This window comes from Leucoraja erinacea, chromosome 16, assembly GCF_028641065.1.
Source record: "Leucoraja erinacea ecotype New England chromosome 16, Leri_hhj_1, whole genome shotgun sequence".
NCBI classification, from domain to species: Eukaryota; Metazoa; Chordata; class Chondrichthyes; order Rajiformes; family Rajidae; genus Leucoraja; species Leucoraja erinaceus.
This window is the reverse complement of record NC_073392.1, coordinates 30619864-30632741: the sequence shown is the minus strand read 5'-3', so window position 1 is coordinate 30632741 and position 12878 is coordinate 30619864.

Here is a 12878-nt window from a genome sequence, read left to right as displayed (position 1 = left end):
TGCGGTCGCCACATGTTCGCCACGTGTTTGCGGGCGGTTGCCGGGGAGTCGCCTTCATGGTCATGAGGAGTTCCCGCAGACTGAGAACTAGACACAACCTCATTACAGTCGCCGCAAATTTTTCAACATGTTGAAAAAATTAGCGGCGTCCAGAATGAAACTGCCATGGAGAGTAGCGAGAATTCTCGTGCCGTAGGTGGGTTGCCAGTAGGTCGAAGGTTGTTGTAGGTTCCCGTAGGTTGTAGCTGGTGCTGACCGGTGAATTTCATTGGCTCATTGGGAAAAAAAATGGGACCAAGGGAAAGATCAGATCAGCCAAGATCTTATTGAATGGTAGAGGCATTAAAGGCATTATCTGATCTACTCCAGCTTCTGTTCCTTATGAGTGGAATGGAAGCTCTGATAAAGGATCTTCTGTTGTTTAGTTAGTTTGGTTTAGTTTAGTTTAGACATACAGTGTAGAAACTGGCCTTTCAGCGTACCGAGTCCATGCCAACCAACGATCACCCATACACTAGTTCCATGTCCTAAGCACCATGGACAATTTACAGGGGCCAATTTACCTACAAACCTGCATGTTTTAAGAATGTGAGAGGAAACCAGAGTACCCGGAGTAAACCCACGCAGTCACAGGGAGAATGTGCAAACTCCACACTGACAGCACCCGGTCGAACCTGGGTCTCTGGCCCTCTTTGAAGAAGTTTCCCCCCACTGATTTCCTCCAAGTGCACTCTTTTGTTTGCTACAGATTCCAACATCTCTCTCTTGTGCTTGAAAAAGAATAAGACCATCACAATTCCTCAGTACGCGCGCCAGCATTGGCACTGAGGATATTCGTTGTAATCAATGGACATGCCAGAGGGTGATGTGATTACATGCTGTAAACCAGGCAAACCCTTCAGTGGAAATTATTATGTTCACAGTGTATAAATCTAGGAATTGAGATCTCGAGGAGAGTTTGGTCTATGTGTCATGGATTCAGAATTGGAACTAATTACATAAAATATTCCTGTTGAAAGTGATACAAAGTTTAAAGGGTTATGAAGTCATATTTTAGTATTTTGAGAACCTGTAACACTAGAGCATAGAACAGTACAGCACAAGAACAGGCCCTTCAGCACACAATGTCTATGCTGTACATGATGCCAAGACCATCATTGATCTACAAGCACCTAACCCATAACCTTCAATCACCTACATATATCCACATGCCTATCCAAAAGTATGTTTAAATGCCACTAATGTATCTGTTTCAACTACCACCCCTGCCTACCACCACGCATTGCTGGTACTCACCACTCTCTGTGTAAAAAAACCTGCCCCGCTCATCTCTTTTAAACTTTGTCCCTCTCATCTGAAATCTATGCCCTCTACAAATTGATTTTTCCATCTTGGGTAAAATATTCTGACTGCCTACTCCTCTGACAGGCTCTCATAATTTAATATACTTCTATTTATGTGGGCGGAATGGTGGCGCAGCAGTAGAGTTGCTGCTTTAGAGCGCTTGCAGCGCCAGAAACCCAGGTTCGATCCCGACGACGGGTGCTGTCTGTACGGAGTTTGTACGTTCTCCCCGTGACCACGTGGGTTATCTCCGAGATCTTCGGTTTCCTCCCACACTCCAAAGACGTACAGGTTTGTAGGTTAATTGGCTTGGTATAATTGTAAATGATCACGAGGATAGTGTTAGTGTGCATGGATCGCTGGTCAGCACGGACTTGGTGGGCCGAAGGGCCTGTTTCCACACTGTATCTCCAAACTAAACACCTCTATTGATCCAGAGAAAGCAATCCAAGTCCAACCTCTCTCTATAGCTAATACCTCTTAATCCAGGCATCATCCCACTAAACATCCTCTGCACCCTTTCCAAAGCAATCATTCTTTTGCGAAAGTAATGGATGTTGCCTATGGTTAGCGCATAAGATTTTTTAGCATCTGTTTGTACAGTGTTAGGCAGTCACCGTATTGTTTGGGGTTTCTGGATTCAGACAAGATGATGAGATGGGACAGTGATAGGTGTGCAAGCTGGGACAATGTGATATGTCATCAGTTGCTGCTGTTCAGCTAAGACTGAGCCGTGCTAACTGGATGCATTCCACTGAGGCACTCTTCAAACAATCTGTTTGATTCCCTTTCCTGTGTTTGCATTAATGGGAGCTTGTCAGAATTATACAGCAACTCCCCCAGGCTATTGCTAGTCATATCTTACTGGGTAAATTTGCGAGCCTACAGCTATGTAAATTAACAAAGCAGTGATCACATAAATTGCACAGTTTATTACTGACGCAATACTAACTCCCGTAGCTCCTCTCCCCATCCACCTGATTTCCCCTTTCTCAATGCCTCTGAAAATTTATCCTTAATCATTCTTGGATTCTGAACCAAATTCTACACATGCTTCATAGAATGCATCCAATCCAAATGCATCATAGCTTGGTCTGACAATTGCTCTGCATTAACTTGTAGTTTAGTTTAGTTTAGTTTAGTTTAGTTTAGTTTAGTTTAGTTTAGTTTAGTTTAGTTTAGTTTAGTTTAGAAATACAGCATAGAAACAGGCCCTTCAGCCCACCGAGTCCGCAATGATCAGCGATCCCCGTTCACTAGCACTATCCTACCCACCAGGGACAATTTACAATTGTTATCAGAAACTGGGGCACTCAGAGGAAATTCACACAGTCACAGGAAGGATGTGCGAACTCCACATAGATAATAGCTGCCAGGGGTGCTAGTGGAGGCAGATATGATAGTTTTTTGAAGACATGACCAAGAAGGTTGATGAGGGCAAAGCTGTAGATGTTGTATACATGGACTTTATCAAAACATGCAACAAGGATCCACATGGCAGGCTGCTCTGTAAGGTTAGATGGTATGGGATGCAAGGAGAGATGGCTGAATGGATACAAAAATTGGGTTCATGGAAGGAAGCAGAGTGTGATGGTGGAAGATTGCTTCTTGGACTGGAGGTCTGTGACTAGTGGTGTGCCTCAGGGTTCGGTGCTGGGCTCTTTACTGTTTGTCATCTATGTCATTGATTTGGATGAGAACCAACACAGCGAGATTAACAAGTTTGCTGAAAATACAAAAGTGGGTGGTTTTGCAGAAAAAATGGTTGTGAAAAATTGCAGTAGGATCTTGATTGATTGGTCGGGTGGGCTAAGGAATGGTTGATGGAATTTCATACAGAGAAATGTGAGGTGTTGCGTTTTAGGGAGTCTAACATAGACAGGGCCTACACAATAGATGGTAGGCCTCTGGGGAGTGTTGTAGAGGGATCTTCGTGTACAGGTACATAGTTCATTGAAAGTGACACCACAGGTAGAAAGGGTGGTCAAAAAGGCTTTTGACACATTGGCCTTCATCATTCAGAGTTTTGAATATAGAAATTGGGAGGTCATGTTGCAGTTATATAAGACCTTGATGAGGTCGCCAAAGGGCCTGTTTCCATGTTGTATGACTTCATGACTCTCTAGCATTTAGGAGGCATTTAGATAGGTACATGGATATGCAGTGATATGGATCTTATGCAGGCAGATGAGATTAGATTATTTTCAATCAATCAATCAATCAATCAACCTTTATTGTCATCTTGCAAGCAACAAGTACAGTGCAAAATGAAAAGACGTTTCCCAGTGAATAGCGGAGCCTCGCACATGAAATTTAAAAACACTTCACACATAATAACACTAAAAAAACAATCCAGTCCCTGATGGAACAGTATAAATAGTTAAAAGCAGGTAAAAAACACAATGTTAAAATACAGTAAACCAATCATAAAAAATGTCCGGGGCCGCTGATTGAGTGGCCAGTGGCAGTTATTAAAGTGTCCGTGCCAGCCGCAGAGTCAAGTCAAGTGACTGTGAGTGCAGAGTGACTGTTTAGCAGCCTCACAGCCTGTGGTAGGAAGCTGTTCTGGGCATCATATTTTGGGCATCATGTTCAGCATATTCCATGTTCCATACTCTTAGAGCCACCATAGACTCAGTGGGCCAAATGGCCTTCTTCCAAGCCATAAAGAAGAGTAAAACTTGAGGGTCTATTAAGTAGACACATTGAGTAGTTGTGGCATTGCAAGGTCTATTAAGTAGTTGTGGTATTTTCTGTTTTTCTTTCAGATTTCTGTGTCTCATTATTTTGTGCACCTCTATAAATTCATCCCTCATCCTCCTTTGCTTCCTGGAATATAATCCTGCTCATCCTCTCCCTATAGCTCAGACCCTAGAGCCTGGCAACTTCTTTGTAAATTTTCTCTGCACCCTTTCCAGCTTGACGACATTTTCCTACAACATGGTGGCCAGAACTGAACACAATCCTCTACATGCAGCCATGAACACAATTGAGTATAGTTTAAAACTAGTGCGTCTATCTTCACTCTGTTTCTAGCGGGGACAGGCAGCATCTCTGGATAGAAGGAGTGGGTGATGTTATCGGGTCGAAACCCTTCTTCAGACTCTCGACCCGAAACGTCACCCATTCATTCTCTCCAGAGATGCTGCCTGTTCCGCTGAGTTACTCCAGCAATTATGTGTCTATCTTCGGTGTAAACCAACATCTGCAGTTCCTTCCCATACATTTGATTGTTTCACAAAACAGCCACTGCTCTCCTGTCTCTTCTCAGCTGCTTATTTTCCAACTGGGAAATTTCTAGAATCTTTCCCGTCAGGAAAGTGAAGGGAAGCAGGCGTGCAGGAACATTATGATTGGAGTTTCCAAGGGAGGATCTCATTGAAACTTACCGAATAGTGAAAGGCCTGGATAGAGTGGATGTGGAGAGGATGTTTCCACTAGTGGGAGAGTCTAGGACCAGAGGGCACAGCCTCAGAATAAAAGTAAGTACCTTTAGAAAAGAGATGAGAATGAATGTCTTTCGTTAGAGGGTGGCGAATCTGTCAAGTCAATGGATATTTGATAACTGGGTTAGGTTAAACTTCCATCCATCTTCATAATTGTCCCATAACATTGAATGTTGCTTGAGCATTGGATGTCACATTGCACGGCATATTGTCAGGCATGCTTAGCTCAAGCTGCTCAAATTATTACGAAAGGAAACACGTTCATTTGTTTAGCAGTGTGGTGAAGTGGAACCATCTGTCAGTTCTAACAAGCACAAATAATAAATAGGCTCAACAAGAAACCACAGATTCATGTTTAACACAGGTCCCTACGGAATGGTAATATCTGGCCACATATCTATTAATAATCTCATTTATGAGCTGAGTGGGAAAGAATCATTTCCTCTGTTTATTAATAAACAAAATGCAGCGACATTCACTCAAAGATCCATTAGCGACTAAGTTCTCGTGAACAGGATTCTTTCCTCCCAAGCCAACACTTCAGACTTCAACACAACATTTTCACGTGTTTGACCAGCTGCCAGATACACAGACAGAGAGAATGTGACGAGCTGCCTGCAACTGAGTCTGGGCTCTATTTGTCAAATTGTGACTGACTTAGCTGGACTGTATTAATGAATGAGTTAAAGTGGCGCCTTGTGTAACGGCGGGTGATGTGGCAAATGGGTAAAGGGGCGGCAACAGACAACGGGGTATGCTGGAGAAACTTAGCGGGTCAGGGAGCGCTTTTACGGAGAAAAGGAATAGGTGACGTTTCGGGTCGAGACCCTTCTTCAGACGGAGAGTCAGGGGCTCTCTCTGACTTAGACTCTCCCCTGACGTCTCGACCCGAAACGTCACCTATTTCTATTCTCCAGAGATGCTGCCTGACCCTCTGAGTTACTCCAGCTTTTTGTGTCCATCTTCGGAAACTGAAAGGGATTATGTTTGGGTTTAGGTTTATTTTTGTCATGAGGTACAGCGGACTGCTTTGTTTTGCATGCTATCCAATCAAATCAGATGAAACTCTACATGAATACAACCAGTTATAGAACGAGCTGCTGGGGGAGATAGCTGAGGAAGGGACTATCGCAAGCATCACAAAGCAATTAGACAGGTGCATGGATAGGACAGGTTGAGAAGGATATGTGTCAAATGCAGACAAGTGGGCCTAATGCAGATGAGATGTTGGTCGATGTGGGCAAGTTGGGCCGAAGGGCCTGTTTCTGCACTGTTTGACTTTATGATTCTATGCCTCTCCAAGATCAATAGGTAGAGCCAAGGGGAAGATACATAGTGCAGGATAAAGTTATCAGCATTGTAGCGCGTCGGTTCGGTGAATAGAACTGTACTCTAGTTCCCTAGCTTACAGAAGCATCGTTCAGGATTGAACCTGGAACAATAGAGTTGTGAAGCAGCTTACCTGCATCACTCTGTTACCTAGCTTATACGTTTCCCAAAAAATAGACTCAATCCTTTGTAGATGCTTCAGTCCGAATCTCCCCACACAAGCTCGAGTGGTAACGTTTTATTCATCATTTGCTGATTATGACTTACTAGAACGGCTTTCATGCCTCAAGCCAAATTACTTTGACTGCAGTTCAGCTTGTAGCTCTATTATGAGTGATATCGAACACAATTTGACACTAACGCACAGAGGGAAATATTTTCCTTGAGTAAAGGCCCTTCACCTGTTTATTTTTTCGCCAGTAATGGAATGTAATATTGATCATTCAAATTCATGTTCCAAATCACTCACTAAATGAGCAAAGATTATTGATCTCCACACAAATCTACAAGCTGGATTGTGTGCTACTCTCTAAGCCTTAATCTATTAAATACCTTATTTATCACAGTGAAAATTATTTTCTATCTAGATTCTTTATACTTTAGACTAACATGTATTTTCTGTATAGTTTAGTTTAGTGTAGAGATACAGTGTTGAAACAGGCCCATTCGGCCCACCGAGTCTGCGCTGACTAGTGATTCCCGCACACTAACACTATCCTACACAAACTAGGGACAATTTACAATTTTACCGAAGCCAATTAACCTACAAACTTGCACGTCTTTGGAGTGTGGGAGGAAACCGGAGCACCCGGAGGAAACTCACGCAACTCACAGGGAAATATGTACAAACTCCATACCGACAGCACCCGGTAGTCAGGATTGAACCCGGGTCTCTGGCGCTGTAAGCAGCAACTCAACCGCTGCACCACCAGGCCGCCCCAAGCTGTTGGCAATTTGTTTTCTTTATGGAAGCCAGACAGTCTCAACCTTATGAAATAGAATGAGATTAATTTAGGAAATCAACAATAACAGAAAGTAGCAATGTTACAAAATTTTGAGATTTTAAAAATCAAGTCTGCAATTTATCCCATCAGATAAAGCATAAAAAGAAGTTTAATTTGACACCTAATTCACTTTCATATCTCAAATATTTAAAAAGTTATGGCTCATTCTCGGATATATTCATACTCGGATATTAGCATCTTGTTCCCTATTGATTTTCTATGGACATAACAAAAAAGCTGTGATCGTGGACAGTCAAAAGCCCATAACTTTCTTAAAAATTAAGAGAACTGAATAAAATTTTCAGTTATCATAGATTGAAGAATTCTGAAACAAATATAAAATAATCCTACTTGGATGACGTGAAATTAAATCATATAATTAGTTAGTTACCTAATTGTAGCTAATTCCAAACTTCAATTACTAGATCTAAAAATCTATCCATTTCTTAATAAATGATTAACATTTTTAAATAGCCTAAGTGTCCAAATAATATTCACAAACAATTCACAATAAAACATGATTTTTAAATCTTATTTACATTAATTTATAGGCCAAATGGAAGGAATTTAGTGTTCAATTGCTGTAAATTAATGTTAATTTAAATCAGCTTTCTAGTGGGATCCTGTGAACGCGCTGGTTTAGAACGTTCACATTGCGGTAGATTTGTGCCCTCAAATGCCCAGAAAAATACTGCGGGATATAATGGGCCCAAAATGAGCTACTCGCAACATTAAACTTTGTATAAAGGGTTCTTAAGAAGCCCTTTATAATGTAAAAATAAACAGCCTACCTTCCGTTTTCCCCTGTATGAGATCCGGCCCGTTGTCGGCGGTCGGGGGTTTAGAGGTTAATTTTTAACCTACTATAACAATTAAATAAAGCCCTTAAAACTAATAATAGCTCAAGCGAGGGAATCTTCCGGCGATTTTTCGTTAATAATTAACTAGGCTGAAAAACCTCGATTTGAACAGCCTAGGGAAAATCGCGTTTTAAACCCGCCCCCCTCCAAATGGCGCCAAAGTCGCGCACACGGGCTGCGACAGATTTTCAGCGACGCTTCAGGTACGTTTTGCAACATACCTACAGAAAGGTTTCGAAAAAACATTACTTTAACATGGATATTTCTGTGGACCTGTTGCAGGTTGACTCCGTTTATTTATTTACTTCCTTCATTTACCTTCTTTCTGGCAAGGTCCCAGTACACAGTGTGATCTGGATTCACATCCTGACTGTGAAAGAGCGCTGAAGTAATTTGCTGGATTCCATTAGGATATATAGGACAGAAGGGAATTGACTGCATTAACTGGATAAATATTATGACTCCCAATACACTCCTTTGTGGTAAAGGGCTTTGGGGAAAAATATAATTACCTATTTCTGAATATTTAATAAATATGCAGTTTTCTGTACAACTGGCTGATGTATTGCATGCCTCTGAATTGAACCTCTCCAGGTTAAAATGTAGCAATGTAAAATTCATTCACTGGGGTATATGCAGGGGTGGTACAGTAGTTGCAGCGGTAGAGTTGCTGCCTTACAGCGTCAGAGGCCCGGGATCAATCCTTAGTAAGGGTGCTGTCTGTTTGGAGTTTGTACGTTCTCCCTGTGACCACGTGGGTTTTCTCTGGGTGCTCCAGTTTCCTCCCACATTCCAAAGAAGTGCAGGTTTGTAGGTTAATTAGCTTCTGTAAATTGTCCCTAGGGTGTAGGAGAGAACTAATGTACGGGTGATCATTGGGCGTGGTGAACTCTGGGGCAAAGTGCTTGTTTTCACCCTGTATCTCTAAATAAAATGACATTAAAGTAAAGTAAACTAATAAAACTAAACTAAATAAAACCAAACTAAACTAATATGGAATGCAGAAGGAACTAAAGTGAAAATATTTAATGGCACAGGTAGAGATTCCTTGCTTGATTAAAGCCCACTACCCAAAACTAATCCCACTTAATAGGCTTTGAATGTCCCATATGTGAGAGGTCTAACAATACAGGGTGGGTGCCAAGCGATGAGTTGTGTCAACAGCTTTTTGAACTATTTAAATGTCTTTATAATAGAGATGGCTAAAAACAATCAAAATACCATTGTATAGTAAAAAAAGCTTAGTTTAATTTAGTTTAGAAATTCAGCATGGATACAGGCTCTTCGGCCCAGCGAGTACATGTCAACCAGCGATCCCCATACACATGCACTATTCTACACATACTAGGGACAATTTACAATCTTTTACCAAAGCCAATTAACCTTCAAACCTCTACGCCTTTGGAGTGTGGGCGGAAACCAGAGCACCCGGAGAAAACCCACTGGGAGAATGTACAAACTCTGTACACACAGCACCCGTAATCAAACCTGGGTTCCTGGCGCTGAGGCAGCAACTCTACCGCTGTGCCACTGTGTCGCCAATAAAGGGTTGAAATATTAGGTTTGGCTCAAGAACAGGCCTTTTGGCACATGCTAGCTGTGCCGGACATGATGCCAAGTTAAACAAATCTCTACATGCTCGTGATCCATATCACTCCATTCCCTGCATATCATTATGCCTATCTAACACCCGCTTAAATGCCACTTTCACACCTACTTCCACCACCACCACCTAAGGCCCAGGTTTCTGAGTATTACGTAACATTTAATATGTGCTTAACATCTAAGTGATTCTTGCCAGTTTGATACAAAAAGCAATGAGATGTCTCTATTCCTTGGAGCACAGGAGGATGAGGAGTGATCTCATAGAGGCGTATAAGATCATGAGAGGAATGTATCGGGTAGATGCACAGAGTTGCTTGCTCAGAGTTGGGGAATCGAGGACCAGAGGTCATAGGTTCAAGGTGAGGGGGAAAATTAAAACTTTTAATTACTTTATCACACAAAGGGTGGTGGGTGTATGGAACAAGCTGCCAAAGGAGATAGTTGAGGCTGGGACTATCCCATAATTTTAGAAATAGTTAGGCAGGTATATGGATAGGACAAGTTTGGAGGGATATGGACCAAGTGCAGGCAGGTGGGATTAGTGTAGTTGGGACATGTTGGCCGGCGTGGGCAAGTTGGGCCGAAGGGCCTGTTTCCACACTGTAATACTCTATGACTCTATGTTCTGTCTCCCTCACTGTTTCCTCTCCTCCTTCCCTTATAAACATCACAACAATTGCAACCTAGCTTGAAGCCGTTTCGTTTTTTACCATTCATCATCGAATCTCCTGGTGGAAACAACTAATTTCCGGAACACTGCTGCAAGCAATCCAAGAGAGGATAATAACATTGAGGCAATAAAAAAATGATTGAATTTAGTTTCTTTCTTTTGTGACTCATACCACTATCAGACCAGGGATGGAGGAAAAGATGGGTCTGACAATTATTCTGTAGGATAATGCAGAATCTATTCCTTTTTGAATGATGCAGTACAATGGTGGACTGGGTGGATGAACAATGCAGATGCAATGATAAATGGTCGTAGTGTAGGGGGGAGAACAGTTGGGTGCAGAGCCAAGACTTGCAGGGGGTGAAATGTCCAATTAAGGTTACGTTGTGATTAGGTTGTGAGAAGGTCAGGCACCAAGATGGATGGAGCGTTTAGTTTAGTTAAGAGATACTGAGCGGAAACAGGCCCTTCGGCCCACCGAGTCTGTGCCGACCAGCACACTAATGCTATCCTACACACACTAGGGACAATTTACAATGATACCAAGCCAATTAGTCTACAAATCTGTACGTCTTTGGAGTGCATAGGACATAGAAGTAACATAGTAATTAAGTAACATCGAACAGTGCAGCACAAAAACAGGCCCTTCAGCCCATAATGACTGTGCCCACCGTGATAACAAGAGTGTATTCATGTATCATTTATTTTTGCTGACAGGATAGCACGCAATGGAAAAGCTTTTTCGGTAAACACGACGATAAGCTAAACTAAACTAAGCTAAACTCAACTAAATTACACAAAACTAAATTAAACTCTTTGAAGAGTTTGAAGAGTCTGAAGAAGGGTCCCAATCCGAAACGTCACCTGTCCATTTTCTCCAGAGATGCTGCCTGAACCGCTGAGTTACTCCAGCACTTTGTGTCTATCTTAAACTAAACTCTTACCTGCCTGCATGGTATCGATATCCCCCCCATGTATCTATTCATTGTATCTGCCTTTGCCATCACTTCCCAGCAGCACGCTCCAGGCCCCCCCCCCCCCCCCCCCCCCCCGCCATCCCCCCCTCCCCTCCCCCAAAAACATCTGTATAAAAAAAAAACTATCCCGCCCATCACCTTTAAACATTGCCGTTCTCATCTTAATGATATGCCCTGATTACAGTATTATATCCTGGGAAAAAGGTTCTGACTGCTACCTTATCTATGCTTCATAGTTTTACATGCTTCTATCTAGTCCCCCTCCCCTTCGGGGGGGCTTTTAAACATAATGTCTGCTACTCAAGAACCAGATGTTAAATGTTCAGCACCCAAACTTCACCCCCGACTGACACAGCTTACTACTCCCTCAATTCCCCAACCGAACATAGCGCAGCACCCACCAAACAGAGGCCGAGTGCAGATGGGACATGTGGGCCGGTGTGGGCAAGTTGGGCCGAAGGGCCTGTTTCCACATCGTAAGACTCTCTGACTCTATGACCATTACTGATGAGGCCTCCCATGCAATTCATGACCACAACTTACACACACTTGTGCAGTGAACCTCAATTTTGATCTCTGAAGGTTCTCATAATAGTGACTAATTTTGCACTGGACTTTAGCCGAGATTGTCAGGGATTGATGAAGATTGGATTAAAATGCAGATTAGTACATCAATTTGCATGCACTCAGTAACATTGCCGTCACATGGATCCCATTAAAATCATAATTTTTTCCCGGTTCTCGGTGTCTATCCGCTATTGCGCCATTAGTTGGTACAATTTGCAGTGATAAATAACATTAAGCTATCGCTTCACAGACTTTCCAATCCTGAGGGCCAAATTACAATCGGAAGAGACAAAATATGAATGTAATCTCATTGGGCTAGTAAAGAAAGAAATATATATGAAGCTGGCTGATTGTTATTAAGGATGTCAAAGTTGCACAATTAGTTGTAATTCATCTGCAATAATCATTTGACAGCACTGGAGCGTTATACTGAGAATCGGCAGCTGCAGAAGAGAACTGAATCCCTTCCATTGGGGACTGGCATTTGTAAACACAAACGCATCAGCCCGTTCTGGGCTAAGCATCTGACATCTGAATAACTCGCTGTGATTCACCCCTTTTTGCTCTTTCCATCTCATCCGTGTGTTACTATGTTGACTGCTGTTCTGGGCTCCGTTTGATGGAATTGCTACAATGCCATTCAGTCTCTTATGTTGCAGTGGAGCTCCCTATTCCATCAGCTGTAGATCATTTGCCCTGGCACAAGGCTCTTGCTAGGCTCCGGGCGATAGTTTCATTTATCTTTCTGAACAGTTTCACCAGCAGGGAAACATTTTATCAGTTGGAAACTCCGGTGGGAGTTTTTTCCACGGTTAACAAACATGACAGTAACTAAGCTGCCCTGGTGCGTCTTCCATATCTGATATAAGTCTGTTCAACGCAGCGTAGGCTGTACAGGGCAGGTTTTAGTTTAGAGATACAGCGTGGAAACAGGTCCTTTGGTCCCACCGAGTCGGCGCTGACCAACAATCACCTGTAGATGAGGTCTATCCTACACACTAGAGACAATTTACAGAAGCCAATTAACCTACAAACCTGAAGGTACACAAAAATGCTGGAGAAACTCAGCGGGTGGA